Source organism: Natator depressus, chromosome 6 (genome assembly GCF_965152275.1).
Source record: "Natator depressus isolate rNatDep1 chromosome 6, rNatDep2.hap1, whole genome shotgun sequence".
NCBI classification, from domain to species: Eukaryota; Metazoa; Chordata; order Testudines; family Cheloniidae; genus Natator; species Natator depressus.
In genome coordinates this window covers 81,158,548-81,178,207 of record NC_134239.1, presented here as the reverse complement: position 1 = coordinate 81,178,207, position 19,660 = coordinate 81,158,548, and the positions used below count along the sequence as shown (strand labels likewise).

At 42.5% G+C, this 19,660-nt stretch overlaps 1 protein-coding gene across 2 annotated transcripts in view; it reads left to right on the top strand.

The window, feature by feature from the left end:
• Positions 1-19,660, top strand: part of PRKD1 (protein kinase D1) — a 278,692-nt gene that overhangs the window by 218,494 nt on the left and 40,538 nt on the right. The gene's annotated exons all lie outside the window — the stretch shown is intronic.

Genomic DNA, 19,660 nt, shown 5'->3' with positions numbered 1-19,660 from the left:
GCAAGGGAGCTCAGCAGCTCCAGCCTGGTAAAACCCCATGCTGCAGGCCTTGTTGAAGGCCTACAGAGGTATTGGGTCTGCAGGGGTACAGCCCGGGGTTAGGCAAAGGCAGCAGGTCCTAACCCCTTGCCAATGATGAGTGGCCATTACAGACTGCCCCAGTGAGTGGGGGCTAGATGATGACTGGCAGTAGCTACTGAGGCAAAGTGAGTTTAGAAGGTTGGGGGTTGCCCTGGGAGGAGAGACCCAGAGTGTGGGGGTACTGCTGGGGCAGAACCCTGAGGTAAAGGGCATTGGAGTCTGGGAGGGACATGGGGCCAGTGGCAGGCAAGACACCGGCCTGCAGAGGGTGCTCCATGTGCTGGAAAAGAGCTAATTCCCAAGACAACCAGCAGGAGGTGCTGCACTGATGAGTCTCGCTTTGCTACAGTACCAGAATACAAGACTGCTTTATATGCGCATTAGTGATATGAATTACAGTATGGTACATTTTAGCTTAGAAAGGAATGTATTTTTATTGCTCTTGAATAAATATGAAAAGCAGTGCACCCATTAATGAATGACAATCCTTAATGCTAAATAATTTATTTAATGAACATGGTGATTCAAACTGAATTAGAGGGTAAATTTTTATTTAAATCTGTCACATTTGCTACATGAGACAAATTCTCTAACACAAAATATAAACTAAATAATTGTAAAACATTTAAGGTGTCATCAATAACTTTAAATCAAAAAAGTTTTTAAGCTAAAATTTTATGTCTTCATATGACTATTTTTGTTACCTATATTAAAGGGTCATCATAGGTAGAGTTAGAGAAGACCTATATGATAAAGTCCATCCCCTTTAAGGTGTAGGGTACATATTATGGTATGTATCAGGTACAAAAAAAGAAAATCACTACAAAAGATTTTCTCCCCCCACTCTCCTGCTGGTATTAGCTCATCTTAAGTGATCACTCTCATTACAGTGTGTATTATAACACCCATTGTTTCATGTTCTCTGTGTATATAAATCTCCCCACTGTATTTTCCACTGAATGCATCCGATGAAGTGAGCTGTAGCTCACGAAAGCTTATGCTCAAATAAATTTGTTAGTCTCTAAGGTGCCACAAGTACTCCTTTTCTTTTTGCAAATACAGACTAACACGGCTGCTACTCTGAAACCTATCAGGTACAATAACTCCTCACTTAATGTCTTCTGGTTAATGTTGTTTCGTTGTTACACTGCTGATCAGTTAGAGAACATGCTCATTTAAAGTTGCACAATGCTCCCTGATAATGTTGTTGGGCAGCTGCCTGCTGTGTCCACTGCTTGCAGAAAGAGCAGCCTGTTGGAGCTAGCTGGTGGGGGCTTGGTACCAGGGTGGACTGGCAGCCCCCCCATCAGCTCCCCTATGTTCCCTGTGCAGTAGCCACCCAGCAGGCTATCAACTGGGGGGCAGTTCAGCTGTCCCTCCCCCCACTCCCCGTGCTGCTCCTGCCCTCTGCCTTGGAACTGCTCCTGGGAGCCTCCTGCTTGCTGTGCGGGGGTAGTAGGGGGTGCTCCCCCATCTCCACAGGGCGGGGGGGACACGATAGGACGGAGGGAGCTTGCTGGCAGCAGCTGCTGTCTCAACTTGCTGATCTACTTTAAAAGGCAATGTACTTAGAGTCAGCGTACTTAAAGGGGTAATGCGCATCTCTCTTTCTCTCAAACACCCACTGTGTGTCTCTCTCTGCCATGCTGTCTCCCTTCCCTCAATTCGTGCTGCCTTGTAGAGTGTGAGGCTATATTAACAATGTGTTAACCCTTGAGGGCTCAGCTGAGTGCTAGTTCATCATTTAGCATTAAGGCATTCCCTGGGAAATATCTAACCCTCTTCCACCCTCTGACTTCAGCACCTCAACCAAGCTTCACAATCATCATTGTATACAGTATTAAATTTTTTTCTTTAAAACTTATACTGTGTGTGTGTGTGTGTGTGTGTATACACACACACACACACATAAAAAAAATTTCCCTTGAACCTAACCCTCCCCACCCCCCATTTACATTAATTCTTATGGGGAAATTGGATTTACTTAACATCATTTCACTTAAAGTAGCATTTTTCAGGAACATAACTACAGTGTTAAAAGAGGAGTTACTGTATTAAATTGATTCCATAGTCAACCTTTGCTAAAAGCCTGAGTAAATAGGAGAGAAAAGAGAAAATTGTATCAAAGTTAAGTTCCACACTTGCTGAAATATGATAATAGAAGCCATGTGCGAAGTAAAAACTTTTCCAGAGGATCACAAAAAGCTGGGTTAAAAAAAATTCTAATTCTCTATAAGGGATTTTAGTCAGTAATTCAAGTGTGTTATGTAATTGAATCATAACCTGAAAGGGTATCTTCTGGAGAATATAGACTATTGCCTGGGGTTGATCCTCCCTTGGTTAATTCTATCTGTATAGGTTCTTATATTCCCCATCACCACAACTGTCACAAAGAATTGTTGGCTAAGACTTCTTTCTTTCCAGCTTGTAGAACTGAAACCTTACTCCATGTCTTTTCCTTCGCTACTGCATGCATTGCTTCAAGATAGGGTTGCATCTGCAATGGTGATGAAAATGGATTGTGTCTAAGGTTGTGAACAAGTCCAGTGGATTTGCAACTACTGTCTCTCTCTTTATGGCGAGATGAGAAATTGTCCTGAATTTCTCTTTCCTGTTGTAAATTGGGTTCACAGTGTGAAAAAAGTTGAGAACCTGCCCTATTCTGAAAGAAGTAAAAGCAGATCAGCATTAAACAGAAAAAAAATTAGTATCCAACTTTCCAAATAGATTTAAGAGAACAGAGTGATGGCATACCACGTATTTGGTTTAGCTTTGTTAGCACAGAAATGTTGCCTCCTCCATATATCTCAAGAATGAACTATTGTTTATCTTCTTTCTTTAAATATTGGGTATTTTTTTTTAAATCTCCATTTAGTCTGCTTATGTCCAATCCTAATACTAAATCTACTGTTGAGACATTTGTCTTCTGTACCACAGGACCTGCCTCTGCAGTTTGGATTTAAGTCTGATCCAACTCCCACTCAAGTGGATGGAAAGATTCCCTTTGACTTTAGTGGGAATCTAACTTGGCACTTTTTACAGAAAAGGTTGAAGTAGATGCATGGAACATGATAACTCACATCTTCACAGTCTCTTACTTGGAGACCAAGGGTGAAATCCTGGCCCCATTGAAGTCAATACGAGTTTTTCCCATTGACCTCAATGGGACCAGGATTTCAAGCCAATATTTAATTATAACACTTTGCAAATTAAAGAATCATCAGCAGTTAGTGATAGAAAAAATTTATTTAGTCATCTAATGCAAGATTGTCCCTCATAGCATATTTTATGAACACTTTCATTTAAGGATCTTAAAGAACTTTATTAGCAATAAGTGTCATAATGCCCTCATCACATAGGGCTACTGAGGCACAGAGGAATTAAGTGACTTACCCAAGGCTGTACAGTGCATCGGTGGCAGAACCAGAAAAAGAACCCATGGAGTCCTGGCTGTCAGTTTCCTGTTGTAATCGCTAATCCTTTATAGGTTCACAAACAGAATATTACTTACAGATCTGGGTTTTTCTCACACACCAACGTGCACGTGCGTGCGTGCGTTCATGCATATGTGTGTTTTTTTTAAAGTACATACTAAATTTGCAAAACTGTTGAATACATTATGGCTCAATCCTGCCTTATAAAACATGGTACCTATTGCTCTTGTATCTGGCAGGTTTGTTTGAATTGTTTGAAGAAAAACAGGTGTTGGGGGGTACACTTAGCCCTAGATAGAGGTATTATCACTTCTTGTGTTCCCTGTTTTAAAAACGGGGACTACTTCCGAAACCTGTCGTATCTCTACAACTGCTTTTTAGTGAAGCCCCTATATATGACAATATGCTAATCACTTCCCTTTGTCAGCCTTTAATACTGCTTGGAGAAGGTGTATGATTTTTATGTTCATTTATAATCTTAGTACAGTGTGCACAACTGACCTGCCACACCTTTTTTCTTTCTTTTTTTTTTTAAATGCAGCCTTATTAGTTACAAAGCACAATATAGAAGTGCAAACACAAACCAAGCCAGAAATTCCTGCAACAATATTCAGGGACTGCAGTGAGTGGAAACAAACATGTTTCTGTATGAGCCCCTCAGTATCTGCAGTCCCCAGCATGCTCTTTGCCAACAGAGTGCTTTAGTGCGCAGGAATAATTTCATGTACATTTTATATTTCACACATTTGCTTAAATTTTGTCCTGCAAAAGTAGTAAAAAACCCCAAAGCAATGGAGTCTCTGTGGTTGGTTTTGAAAAAGTTATTAATGGAAGAGTGTAAATGTGTAGCATGAAATTATTTCTGGTGAAAGTTGACTTGACCCTGCTTGTATACATGTAAATAAGAGGAGAGTTTGGTCCTTTGTTTAATTTATTAACATGGCACAAACAAAGATATTGAAATCAAACTATTTCTTCTAATAGAAGATTGTCAACTCATGTGACATTTATCAAGAATTCCAGGGTATATTTGTAGGAATTTTTTTTAAAGCCTCTTACAATTACTCAAGCAGCGAATGGCTTTTTGTAAATTTTAGGCTAGTCTGATCTGTTGGTTTTAGGGTGTAGTTTCTGTGTTTGGCCCCAAGAGGCCAGTTTTCCACCTATTGAGCCAGCTTATTCTGCTCCAAAGTTGTCTTCTCTGTCCCTTCCTAAAGTTCCATTCCTTTAAGGGTCTGGGGAGTGTGGGATAGAGGTCATTCTCACCCAGGCAGAGAGAGCAACTGAGTCAGTCCATTGGTAGGGTATCAACTCCTCTTTGCTTGTTTTATGTCGCAGTGAAGGGGTTTCAGACAGGACAAGACTATCAGGGAAGAGAGCAGGCAAAAAAGGAATGTTGGGAGTAATACCATCTCCCTCTAGGGTTGCCAACCCTCCCAGATTGGCCGTAAGTCTCCCGGAATCGGCCTCGAACTTCCCGAAGCTTCTGAAACAAATCTGGGCGATTTTAATAGGCCACTAAAAGTCTGGCGGCACAGCGGGGCTAAGGCAGGTTCCCAAACTGCCCTGTCTCCACTCGGCTCCCAGAAGGGACAGTCATCTCTCTCTGGCTCCTAGGCACAGGGGCATCCAAGGGGGTCTCTGAGCGCTTCCCCCACCCCAAGCACGGACTCTGCAGCTCCTATTGGCTCGGGACAGTGCCTGCAGCCCTGGGCAGCGCGCAGAGCTGCCTGGCCGCCCCTGAGTCTAGGAGCCGGACATGCTGGTCGCTTCCAGAAGCAGCTCAAGGTAAGTGTCACCTGGCGGAGCCTGCACCCCTTGCCCCCCGCCCGCAATAAAACCCCCTGTTCCAGCCCTAAACTCCCTCCCAGAGCCTACACCCCCTCCTGCACTCCAATCCCCCTGCCCCAGCCGGGGGGAAATGAGTGAGGGTGGGGGAGAGCAAGCGATGGAGGGAGGGGGGATGGAGTGAGCGGGGACAGGACTTCAGAGAAGGGGCGGGACCAGGGGAAGCGCTCAGGGCAAAGGTGTTTGGGTTTGTGTGATTAGAAAGTTGGCAACTGTATCTCCCTCCTCTCATGGATCTTCTTCCCTTGGGTTAGCAGCTTCTTACAGGCCCAGCTGTCTCCTTCCTGCACAAACCGGCATTTTTTAGTATAGTGGCTGCATCCTGTGTCTGTATAAACTAACAGATGCATTTCAGCCACTTTAGTGAAGCCCGCAAATTGCACAGACTGGAGGCAACTAAGCAAGAACAACCTCTTTTCAAGATGTAGGAAGAGTAGTGAGGGGACAGAATGCCAGGGGCAGAGGGTAGAAACAAGTTATCTGTGGAGTGTCCCTCTTTACATTCAGCACAGAAAGAGTAGCACTTCCTCTCACACCATTAGGGAGTTGAATTTTCAAAAGTGTAAACAAGCCATGTTGTGTTGGTTGGTTTGTTTTAAATCTCCTGATTTAAGTCATGATCTGGCTCGTGAGTTTTCAAGTCTCTTTGTTGGATCAATTTCACTGGCTCAGTTTAACATCCATGTAGTTAAATAACTGCATATACTTCTTTGTGTTTACAAAAGACATTTGAAATACAATATTTTGACCTGTTAAAAGTATCATACCTTGCTGGGAAATTGTTATACTAGACTGTTCAGTGTTTGGAGCAGTGCTGGCTGTTCTAGTTTCCATAATGTAATCTAGTTAAGCAATCATTTCCTGGGAAGCTTCCAGACTTGCTGAGTCAGTAATCTGGCTGACTACCAGGAAAAAATAATTTGTATCTCTACCAAACTAAACATATCAACTAAAGAAGTAGATGCTCACTGGATAGGATTCTAGCTTTGGCAATGATTTTGAGAAGACATAAGATGTTACCACTATCAAAAATAGTTCCCCTTCCTTTCCTTCAGGAGACCTGAAATTGTGTCAGAGAAAAGCAATCAGCTCCAACTGTAGAAACAGGCTCTTCTGAAGGAACATTTAAAATCCCTGATAGAAAGGAGGAGACAATGAGTATTTTTGTAGCATCACTGGTAGCCGCATCCCCCAAGAAGGGACCCTTCCTTCTAGCCCAGCATATCTCCTGGGCCCACTTCAAAAACCCCAAAGTGACCTTGATGCTCCCTCTCACCTGCCAGCAACTCTTCAGAGTGGTCAGATCCCCATAAGTGCTGACTCACCCTCAACTCCCAGCCCCTTAGACAGCTAGAGGAATATACTGAGGAAAGCTGCTTCCCTACCTCAAAGCTGAGAGAGAAATTTGAGATGACCAAAAAAATGGAGGAAAACACAGTTGATGGATCTTAATTGTTTGAAAGATCCATTGGACCCAGTTCTTTGTTTTTAGAAATGTAAATGGTGGTAGAATTTCTTCCTCTTTGTTCTCATTAAAATTATGCAATTTAGTTCCAACAAAATTCAACTGTTTCTTGGAGTTTCACCCCTTTAATGGAAGCCATGCCGACTCACATTAAAGGAATACTGTGCAAGCACAGTCTGCTAGAATTTTTGAGCAAGTTTTGAAAAAAACTGGGTAAAAAGGTAACTAGATGTAACATATTTGGACTTTCAAAACACCTTTGCCATAGTCCCTCACAAGAGGCTGTTCAAGAAACTGAATCACAGGGCAAAAGATAAAATTGTGTGTCAGATTAGAAGTTCTAAAGTTTCTAGTAGAGAGAACCAGAATTAGGAATAAATGGTTGTTTTTTAGATAGTTAATATTTGGGTGTCTCAAGGCATCTGTGTTGTTTATTATATACATTGTTTTGAAAAAGGGAGATGAAGATTGAGGTGGCAAAATTTACAGATGATAAAGTTTATTTATCTTAATCAAGACAAGACTGGGTTATGAGGGACTCCAGAGGGACATAACAAAGCTAGGTGACAATAGATGAGCATATGCAAGACAAATTCAAAAGAACAGAATAAGGCTTTCAGTATGTAGTTCTAGTGACAAGACTTGTAAATTGGAACTCTAGTTTGTGCCTATAATATAATAAATGAAAGCAAACTGAATGTTTCTGAATGTTGCTATTCCCTTTCCACCATACTTAAACCTTTCCATTTGTCCCTTCCAATTTAAATATAATAATAATAATAAAAAAAACCAACCATGTCACTGCATGTGAAAGGATCCAAAATGTCCACTTTTCAAGACCAAGTCAGACAGTAGGGCATTGTGAAAAATGCTCTGCAGACAATAGGTTAAAAAATAAGGCAACCCTTTCAAGGATTAGTTTCTTCAAAAGTAGAAAGTGCTCAGATTAAAACGCAGTGTGGCACGTGTATCATTGATTGTGTCCTGTGTGAGCAAAAGGGCAAATCCAGAGCTCAGTATCTGGGCCTGGGAATGGGCAGATGCTTGGGAGGATGTTATTGAGGCATAATGGCTAAAGTATCCTCGGCTTGCCCTTTATACCCCAAGGGAGAGGTGAGGGCCAGGGGATCCATGTAGCAGCAAAATCTCTAACCCATCCTCTGACTTGCCCATTCCTCCTGAATTGTGCCACGTAGAGAACTTGTGTGGAGCGGGGCTCTCTGCCATTCACAGCATGTGCACACACTGTGCTCCCACATTTCCTTGTGCTGCAGAACCAGACGGATTCCCCTGCCAAAGGACTTGCTGTGGCTGTGGAGGGCCAGCATTTCATAACTGGGCTTGTAAAAAAGTGATAGTTCATCATGACTTCACTTAGGTTGACACAATCCTATTTACTCTGTTCTAGCTTTAAGCTGTTGCTTAGCCCGGTGGTTTTTACAGACCCATTAAGTGCAAGTACTTTAAGAGAAACCTACAAAATTCCTTGGAAAATGGATCTATAAACCAAAATGGGAGGTGTTGGCTGAAGAAAGGTTTTCACTTTGTTTCAGTCACAGGAAGTTTCACATACAGTCCACAAATTACTAAATGTCCTTGCAGAAATACAGCTTAAGAGACTGGTTGAAAAAAGCACTTTTTTTAAATGTACAAATTTTAAAAAGGCTCTTAAATTTTAAAATGTATGGCCTTTTTTTATTGAAGTATCTGACAGAATAAATTGTTTCTTTTGCACTGGAAATGTCAGCTCTGGTAAAGAAACCCAGGGCTGGCCCACAACATTTTGGCACCTGAGGCGGGGAGCTCAAATGGTGCCTCCATGCCCCCTCGCTTGGGTCAAAACTTTGAAAGGTCTCAATTCTGCCTTCTTCATATTCTCCTCTTCTCATGGTACTGCTCTGCTACCTACCCCAATAAAGGAGAATTAACAACTTAAAATGCCTTGTTCAAAAATTTTAAGTAACACTTAATTTTCAAACATCTGAACAGCAAAATGTAACTTTTCTTGTCTGCATAGTAAACACTGGCATTTTTATCTGTTTGAATAATCAAAGTGGTGCTTTCCGTGGCGTTCCTGGTTGCAAAGATTTGAACTGCTTCCTGAAGGTCCACAGTCTGGGCCAGCTCATGCTCTATTGAGATGGTTGCAAGGCTGACCAGCCTCTGTGTCATTGTGGAGCGTAGATGTGTTTTTATTAATTTCAGCTTGGAGAAGCTGTGTTCTCCACTGGCAACTATTACAGAAAGTATTAGAAGTATGCACAGAGCAACAAAAGCATCTGAAAAGAGGGTGGTCATCTTATTTGTGCACATATATTCCAGAACAGCCTTTGGAGTTGATCCTGCTGAAATGCATCTTGAAAGGGCTTTCAGTTCATCACCTAAATCACTCGCATCAATATTGCGCATGTCATGTGTCAGTGTCTCTAGTGCCCTGCATTGCCGACGTAGGTCTTCTTCAGGTATAATGAGGGGTTTTGGAATATCATACAACATCCGAAATATACTGCTGTGTTCCTTGAACTGCATGAAATGTTCAACTGGCTGTATTGCACAATCTAGCACCTGGTTAAAGAATTCAGCTTTGAATTGTTGTTTGGGGTCTCTTACGGGATTATCCCATGCCTCGTAATGAAAATGTCTTCTTCGGGGACTCTTGTATTCTTGAATGGGTGGGAAAATAGCTTCAGTGTGATGTTCCTCTACCAACTTCCGTGCACTCTTCAGAATGTTTTGAAATCCCTCATCTGACCGGTAAGACTGTAGGTCTGGCTTTGCTTTGTCCAGTCATTCCATTGCTCCAGATATATCAAGGTAAACACCTTGAAGTCTCTTGCTTATATTTATTTCAAACAGTCTATCATGCCACAACACTAAGCCACACAGAAATTTGAAATTATGTATGTTTCTGGTGATTCCATTTCCCTCTGCCACTGTTCTCCCATGAACAGTTCCTGTCATAGCATTGTCCTCCATAATGGCAACTATGGCATCATGTATCTTCCCAATTTGGTGTGTGTTAAGCTTTATCACCTCCACTCGACTTTCCCATCATGTGGCACTCAGTGGTTTCAGTGTCAGAGGATGTTCCCAGATGTTGCTTCAAAATTTGCCATTCACTTGATGCAGAGAAAAATACACAGATGCTTTGAATTACATTAAAAAATTCAGCAGCCTCACTAGAAGCTGATGCTGCATCACTGACCACCAAGTTCAATGAATGAGAACTGCATGGGACAAAAAAAGCTCGAGGGTTTAACTCTCAGATCCTTGTCTGCACTCCTCTGCTCTTTCCTCTCATCTTGGCATCATTACCGTAGCCCTGACTTCTCACGTTGGCTATCGCAATTCCCGTATCTTCCAGTTTTTTAAGAAGCACATTTGTCATACCAGCTCCTGTAGTATCATCAATGTCAATAAATTCTAGAAAATGCTATCTGACAGTCACTATTGCAGGGACATTTTCACTAGGTTCTGTTGTTGTTACAAAACGTACCATTAAAGTCATTTGTTCCATATGGCTGATGTCAGGTGTGCAGTCCAGAACAACAGAGTAATATCTTGCTGACTTCAGATCTGCCACAACCCTCTCTTTGACTTTTTTTGGCAGTAACTATGATTTCATTTTGAAGGGTTTTTCCAAGGTAGTGGTGTGTGTACATTTCTTGGGTGGTGACTCTTCTTAGATGCTCCTAGAGCATCAAACTCAGGCATCAGCTCCACAATGTTAAGAAAGTTTCCATTGTTTGGCACAACACAGCTGATCTGAAGTGCCACACAGTGCTAGGTTTTGGGTAGCTGCCATTGTCAGAATGCTTATCAGCCTTTCCAGAACATTTTGCCAGTAAAGAGACTCTGATGCAATCTTCTCTTGATGCTGATCATCTATGGTGGCCTTTAACCTTAGTCTCATCTCAAGCTCTTTCCACCTATGGAATGCTCTCTGGTGATTTGCTGCCTTCTCATGACATGCCAGATTTCTAGCCAGATTTTTCCAGTCCTTTGTTCCTATAGAACCCAATGTGGCTGGAACATTAGACTGGAAGAGTTTGCAACAAAAACAGTATGCAGCATTCTGGGTTTGAGTACATGAGCCATGGCCTCTCCACTTTGTCACCATTGGGGAGTTCACGCCAGTAATGTGTTGGATGGAAACTTCTATTTTCATTGTCTTTGGGGAACGTGAAGTTTTTCACTTGCTGTGGCCCATGCAGTACAAGGAAGTCTCTCAGGCTGCTGCTCAAGTGGGTCCACAGTCCTGGATCATCTAGACTTAAGGAACTAAACTCAGCAGCAGCTGTTTCTTGCACCTCCACCACACTCTTCTCTGATCTACACTTTTCTTCAAGAATGTGCATGGTTACATGCATTTGAGATGGCGATATGGATGCTGCAGTAGCTGCCAGGTCACCTGAACTCTGACTAACTGGAAGATCAGGCACCTCCTCACCACTCACATCCTCACTGGGGCCGGAAGGCTCACCATGAACATTTTTGTCTATGTATCTCAGGAGAGCTCCTTCCTGCTTAGATAGAAAATCTTCCTTTGCTTTTTTTCTGAATGCTGCCCCAGAGGGGTGTTTTCTTCTTTCACTCATGATTGCTGTTCTGCGCCAGCTATAGTGGCTCTTACTCAATTGAAGGGGACAAATAAGCAGTCTGGTAGCAAGGCCTGAGTGAGGGAAGATATCAGCGTCTTAAGGGTCTAACTGACTCTTACTAGTTAAGTTGACTGCCTGTTCTCCTCAAGTGGGTTCAGGGAAGCAGCAGGAAACAGGAAGCTCCCTGAGAAGCTGGTGTTAATCAGTCCAGGCTCCTGAGGGTGCTAGAGAGGTACATAAGAGGCTCCTCCTCCTCTCTCCCGGCAGCTCCTGCTGCTTTCTGTTATTCCCTCTCACCTTTTCGCCTACCTGCCTGTTATGTCTCTTGTGCCCTCCTTCCTCCAGCACAGCACTCCACCATCTCTGTGCATCTAGAGCAGAGAGAATACATATGCAGCAGACACAATTTTCTACACTCTGGGTCCTAGTGGCACCCCCGCCCAGTCTAGCACCTGAGGCGGTTGCCTCAGTTCACCTCATGGTAAGGCCAGCCTTGAAGAAACCAAAAATATTTGATTTTTATCCAGTTGGCTTTTAATGTTCTTGTCAAGCTGTCCTACAGTGGCTCAAGATGGTGAGTACCAGCCTCGGCACAAACCCCAAATTGACTGATATCTATACTTGGATTTCACCGACCAAGTACCAAATATAAACTCCTCAAACACTATAACAGCCTAACCATGGAGTCACTGACTGTCTCCTTGGGTTGATGGTTTCTCACACCGAAAATCACAACAATATTCAGGTTACTTCCAGTCCTAAAGGACCAGTCACTTACCCCAGGTCAATTGCACTTTAGATTTCATAGCAAAGACAATTAGGAAAAGAAAATAAGAGTTACTTTACAAGGTTAAAGCAGGTAAACATACGTACAAAAATGAGTTAGTCTTAAGTTTCAAAAGGTAATAGAAGCTTTTATAATAAGCAAGCTCACAAACCACAGTTTGGCCACCCTTGCTCTATATGTCCCTTAAGGCAACCCAGGCTAACACTGGGAATAAGCTTGACATCGGGGTGTCCAAATTTATGACCCTCTGAGTTGCATATAACAATCTTTAGAAGTTTGAGAGCCAGTGCACACCTGCTGGGGTTCAGGGCTTCTGCCCCAGAGGAGGCACCTGCAGGGCTTGGGGCTTCAGCCCCACTCTTTCTGAAGCCCCAAGCCCTGGCAGGCACACCCTTCTGGGCATAAGCCCTTACCCCACAACCCTGCTGCAAGGCAGAGTTCCTGAGCTCTCTCCACCACTGCCAGTCTGATAGGAGGAGAATGGGAGGAGATGTATGCGGGGGGAGCTCCAGAGCCACACTTTAACTGGAAAAGAGCCACATGTGGCTCACAAGCCACAGTTTGGCCACCCTTGCTCTATATGTCCCTTAAGGCAACCCAGGCTAACACTGGGAATCTTTTGCTTATGCGTGGAAAACCTTACCCTTGAATGTCCAAGCAGCATAGAGAGACAGTTGTTTCTTTTGGGGGTTTTTTAATCTTATTCTCTGAGCAGCCAGATCAGCTAATGGGAGGAATTCACTTGCACATCTCTTCGTTGTGGAGGAAGAGCAATCAGCAAAGTCGAATGTTGATGGATAGAGCCCTGCAAATCCATGTATATCTGCTTCAGATCTGCACATGGGATGCAGATATCCACAGACCATTTTTGCGGATAGTGGATTGGATGCAGATACAACTGCGCAGGGCTCTACTGACCAGCGGCGCCTGGCCGGTGGGCATCCAGCTTTGGCAGCCCGGGGAGCACAGCGTGCTCAGGGCTGCCAGCCAGCAGCCAGTGACTGGGATTGGGAGGCAGGTCAGAATTGGGATTGTCCCGCACCCGCTCGCCGTTCCACTTCCTGTCCAGCAGCTCAGGCCCCCTGGCAGCACCAGCATCCCCACCATGGCCTGGCAACACTGCCTGTGCTCCCACTCCCAGGCCTAGCCTGCCAGCTCCTAGGCAGCAGGGCCCACCCCCGGTGATGGGGATTGAAGCGGGCGGGGCCCCAGCGTTCCACCCCTTCACACCACCGTGATGCAACATGCACTACTGCTGCATGCTGTCGCTCACAAGTCCCCAGGAGTAGCACATGATGCCCCTTCCTCCCAGTCCCCCCCTCCGTGCCATCTCCTTGAGACCCTGCCCCTGTGCTGCCCCTCACCCCCAGTTCATACCCTTGCGCTGCATCTTCCCTGCAAGACCCCACCCCACCACTCGCTCCCTTCTCCCCGCCCCAATTGCTAGCCCTTGTGAGACAGCTTGCTGGTGCGGATACAGGTAAAAGACAGCTCGTGGATTAATACTGGCAGATGCCGATTGGATGCAGATCCACATTTTTGTATCAGTGCAGGGCTCTACTGATGTGCCTTTGTTGGGCAGGAGATAACACCTCCTATTAGAGACTAGTATTTCACACTTGTTAATGTTTCTCTGTCTGATTTACAATTACAGAACAAACACTTCAATAGTACCTTGTAACATAGGGTACAAATACTATAAGTGAGATTAATGCATGCAGCAATTTACAAGCACTTCATGAAGTCTAAACACTAAACATATTTTTAGAACTCTAGTACCTATTTTAACAATACTAACACACAGGTGAGCCAGTCAGGGAATTTCCAGCTATGTATTTATCAGTGTTCAGTTGGGACCTAAGGGCCTTTGCTGGAGCTGGCACCTGGTCTGCCAGTGTTACAGTTCTGACCTCTGGTCTCTAAAATTACAGCTTGTATGTTCTCTCCATATTTTTTTGTAACTTGAAACTTTCTGGGAAATGTTAAGTGAGTCACACTATTGACTGAAAAGTATAAATAAATATAACTCTAAACTGTCACCTGTTTTTTATATGTAGAGCTGCTTCCTTATGTGCATTCCTAAAGGTAAGGAAGGGAAGGGTTAATAGCAGAGCGTGTACTGTAACTGCACTGTAAAACTTTGCAGTCCCATAGGATAGAACTTAATGATTTCTGTCTGTACTGGAAGGATCAAATGTCTCTCTCTGCTATACTCCATGAATTGGAGCAAGTGTATGGTGGTCATGTGTAGCTGAGTCATAAATTAGGAAAGAAGGGGAACAGTGCATATATTGTATACATTTCCCTGATCTGAAAAGGGTGCATTGCACGAACAAGGTACAGTTGAGGTTCCAGATGAATTTGGGGATCATGGCCTGCTAAAGGGATGGATCTAGCAATCAGCAGCTCTAAACTGGGAAACAAGCAGATTTCTCAACAGTGCAAAGAGAAATGAATGCTGCTCACAGCATGGAAGTGTAGAGAGGGTTTGTCGGGCTTCATCCCTTTCCAGAACAGCTGGGAACCACACCGCCTCCTTTAGTCCTTGCACGGCCCCTTGGGGAATTGGTTGGGCCATAGGAGTCCTGGCTCAAGCCATCCAGCAGGGGGCTGAGCAAACACAGGGAACAATTAGCAATTAATAAGCCCAGACCCTGGGTCAGGGCGGGGCAGCAAAGAGTCACAGCTCAGGTCCTCAGGCAGGGGCTGAACAAACACAGGTAAATAGCTCACCCAGACTTCACCTTGACTCAGGTACCTCCAGAGGGGGAGTTGGGAAGTAGCCCGGGGGCAGCTGACCCAAGTCTGGCTGCAGCACAGCCGGAACCCATGTCAGTGTGTTGCGGCCATGATCCCCACTGACACAGCAGCGGGCCTTTGGCTGCTAGGGATCCTCACGGGGGCTGGCACAGGGTAGGCTCGGCGACTCTTCTGGGTAGCTGGCACGGGGTAGGCTCCGCAACTCTCCCACACACTGACCTGTGTTGAGTACTGGCCGATCGGGCCAGTCTCTAGGTCCGCCACTGGTTGTTGTAGTCTCCCCAGGGGGAGCTGGGCCAGAGGCATCTGGCCTCTCCGGCAGCTGCCTCCTGAGTGAGCACTGAGGTTGGGCTCCTATACTTCCTGTCCAGCCTCTGACCCTCTTAGGGGCGGGCTTGGAGTGCTCTGGCTCTGCCCACTGTGGTGTCCAGTGGAGCTCGTCCCCCTCCAGGGCACCGGGGAACCACACCGCCTTCCTACAGGAAGCTAGCTAGCTTTTGGAGGGATGTGATGCTTTTTGGCAGGGAGATCTGTATTGAAGACACACAGTAGGGAAAACATTGGCAAAACAGACAACTGCTCAGCTGCCCCTCTCCTATTGGAGCTTTCTAGCTCAAGGTGTTGCAGACTCCTCTGTGCACCTGGATTCTCAGATAGCAAGATGCAGAAAGTACTTTCATCTTTTGCTGGCCAGGAGATTGCATATAGTCCTCTCAGATACAGACATTGCTATAGCAGACTGTATTATTATTGTTATTTTGAGGATAGACAATTACAACAACCTAAATCTGAAGGTAACTTTCAAGGCCATTTTGAGGCTTTAGTTAGTACAGTGTACAACTGCCTGTCTTTTAGGTAGGGCAGCTTGCTAGGGCATGGCACCTTTGGTCTGTACTCTATTACCTGCCATTCATTTCCAGGTGTCATCAAAGTGCTTGTTACTATCTGCTAAGCCTTAAATGACCCTAGCCCTAATTAGTTAGACCCAACTTCTACTGCTCTGCTCTAACTGGTAACTGTAGATATGCTTCAGCTGTCTGTCCTGTCATAGGAAGAAGTTAATGTAAGCAGTGGTTGGGGCAATTCTCCATGTCAGACCTTTTGCTGTGAAATGTGATCCTACCATATAAACATTTAAATACATTTAGTGAGAATATAGGCTACATCTTTTTGTTCAGATTTTTCTATGGGCTGCCATTCTAGCCCCTCAGGAATCATTTGAGAGTGACTGGTTTGATAATATGAAGGTTGATAAATAGAGCTAATTGAAAAATGGCAATTAGTTTTTGATGGAAAAATTCTAAAAAAATAGATTTAAAATCTTGTTTTTTCTTTTTCGCTTTCTGCATTTTTTTTTCTTAGCAGTTTTTCACTAAAACAGGTTTTCAAAGCAGTTTTAGGTTTCAAAAAAAAATTACTGAACTCTGAAAATGTTACTGAATTTTTTTTTGGATTATGATTTCTTGCTAAAGAGCCAAAATGTTTTTGCGGAAACATTTAATGTACATTTTCCATAAACTGGTTTCATTTTGGCCAAAAAGCCAGTTGTAATTGAAAAATAGGGCTTTGACCAAATTTTTAACCAGCTCTTATCATGAAATATATGCTTCAAGCTTTGGGAAAGATAGTGTTCAATACCATTCTAATTTTTGGAAAGTGGGCTCAGATATGGGTAGGGCAGCATGATTACTATACATTTTACTAACCTATTTTATTTATTTTATTTTAAAGCCACATTTTTATTTTAACAATAGAATCCCAACTGAAATTTATTAAATATTTTTAGATGTTTTCTACATTTTCAAATATATTGATTTAAATTACAACACAGAATAGAAAATGTGTAGTGCTCACTTTATATTTATTTTTATTACAAATACTTGCACTGTAAAAAAACAAAAGAAATGGTATATTTCAAGTCCCCCATTACAACCTCTTTATCATGAAAGTTGAACTTACAAATGTAGAATTACGCAAAAAAAACTGCATTCAAAAATAAAACAGTGTAAAACTTTAGCACCTACAAGTCCACTCAGTCCTACTTCTTGTTCAGCCAATCGCTCAGACAAACAAGTTTGTTTACATTTGCAGGAGATAAGGCTGCCCATTTCTTGTTTACAGTGTCACCTGAAAGTGAGAACAGGCATTCGCATGGCACTGTCGTAGCCAGTGTTGCAAGATATTTACGTGGCAGATGTGCTAAAGATTCATATGTCCCTTCATGTTTCAACCACCATTCCAGAGGATGTGCATCTATGCTGATGATGGGTTCTGCTCGATAATGATTCAAAACAGTGCAGACCAATGCGTGTTCATTTTCATTATTTGAGTCCAATGCCACCAGCAGAAGATTGTGGGGTGTTTTTTTGTTTGTTTGTTTGTTTGTTTTTTGGTGGTTCGGGTTCTGTAGTTTCCACATCGGAGCGTTGCTCTTTTAAGACATGTTAATGCATGCTCCACATGTCATCCCTCTCAGATTTTGGAAGGCACTTCAGATTCTTAAACCTTGGGTCAAGTGCTGTATATATTCTTAGAAACCTCACATTGGTACCTTCTTTGTGTTTTGTCAAATCTACAGTGAAATTGTTCTTAAAATGAACAACATGTGCTGGGTCATCATCCAAGATTATTATAACATGAAATATATGGCAGAATGCAAGTAAAACAGAGCAGGAGGCATACAATTCTCCTCCAAGGAGTTCAGTCAAAAATTTAATTAATGCATTATTTTTTTAACGAGTGACATCAGCATGGAAGCGTGTCCTTTGGAATGGTGGCCGAAGCATGAAGGGGTATATGAATGTTTAGCATATCTGGCACGTAAATAACTTGCAAGGCTGGCTACAAAAGTGCCATGCCAATGAACACTTGTTCTCACTTTCAGGTGACATTGTAAATAAGAAGCAGGCAATATAATCTCCAGTAAATGTAAACAAACTTGTTTGTCTTAGCAGTTGGCTGACCAAGAAGTAGGACTGAATGGACTTGTAGGCTCTGAGGTTTGAAATTTTGTTTTTGAGTGCAGTTATGTAACAAAAAAAATCTACATTTGTACGTTGCACTTTCACAATAGAGAGTGCGCTACAGTACTTGTGTGAGGTGAATTGATAAACAAAAGAAATAGTATTTTTTATTTTTACAGTACAAATATTTGTAATAAAAATAATATAAAGTGAGCACTGTACACTTTGTATTCTGTGTTGTAATTGAAGTCAATATATTTGAAAATGTAGAAAAACGTTGAAAAATATTTAATAAATTTCAATCTGGATTCTATTGTTAAACAGTGTGATTGATTAATCGCAATTAATTTTTTTGAGTTAGTCGCATGACTTAACTGCAATTAATTGACAGCCCTAGTAATAAATAGCCAATAATTTGTGATGTTTGGTTACAGATTACACCCCAGTACTCTTTAATGACTGAGTATGTCCACCATATATGCATATATTCTCTTATATATATGAAAACATGACTGGTGGGAGATACCATTGAAACAGTATCTTAAAGAAATTGTCTTTTATTGTGCTACACACTGAGGTTGCTGTTCCTCATTTCCAAATCAAACCCTTGTTCTCTGGGGTAATTTGTCTAATCATGTCTTTTCCCCAGACTGCTAGGAAAGTTGTTGGCAAAGATTGAAAAAAATTAGGTGTTATTTTGATGTTTTCCTAATTGGTCAGACACCATTGCTTCTATTAGAGTTTATTTTTCTGTAGAAAACAGCTTTTCTAGAAATTTGAGACCCATAATGCCTAACTTGAAAGTACTGGTACCAAGGGAGAGTGGACTAGTTAAAGTTTTTGTTCTCTAAATAAATTTTTAAAGTTTCTTTGCTGAATAGCTGGACAGCAATATGTGTTCCATGCCTTTCCTGGTCTTCAAAACTTTCTGAGTTGTGATAAGAGTTAAGATCTGGATTGTGTGCAATGGGTGTCATTGGTGAAAGAAAATAACTTCTTTTATTTCTAGTTCTATCCCAAACCCACAGAGTAGCCTTTTTTAAAGGATGTGTATATATTTCTGGAGGGTGTGATTTTCGTTATTAATCCACGGTAGCATAATGAAATTTACACTGCTGCAGTTACACATGCACACACACTCTTACTGCTTTGAGCTGGCTGGCTTCGTAGTATCACAGAATATTTGGAACAGCTAGCTCACCCTGTTTAATGTGCCTCTGCAAATAGCTGCACTCACTCTTGGTCTTTTCTTATTCCATATACATTCTAACATCATCCTCTATATTCCTGCTGGAATTTTATCTGGGGTGATTACAGGAAGATTTTGAAACAAGAGAGAAATCCTTGGCAAAATGTTCATTTTGACTGTGGCTGTTCTTCCCAGCCACAAAATTGCATACTTCCCTTAGCACTCCAGATCTTTTTTCATTTGCTGTAGTGATTTGACATTGAAATCATTGAGCTCTTCTAGGGTGTTTGAGATCTGAATTCCCAGGTATCGTATACAATTCATTTCCTGTTTGTACCTAAATGTTTTCTGTAGGAACAACTTCTCAGAGTCTGGCAAAATTGTAGCTGGCATTTAAGATTTAGCATAATTTACTTTAAATCCAGATGTTTTCCCAAAGTCATGGATTTCTTTAGGTATGAATTTTAGGGTAATATTTGATTTTTCCTTAGCTATATATAATTACATTTTAAGATTAAAGACTTTTTAATTT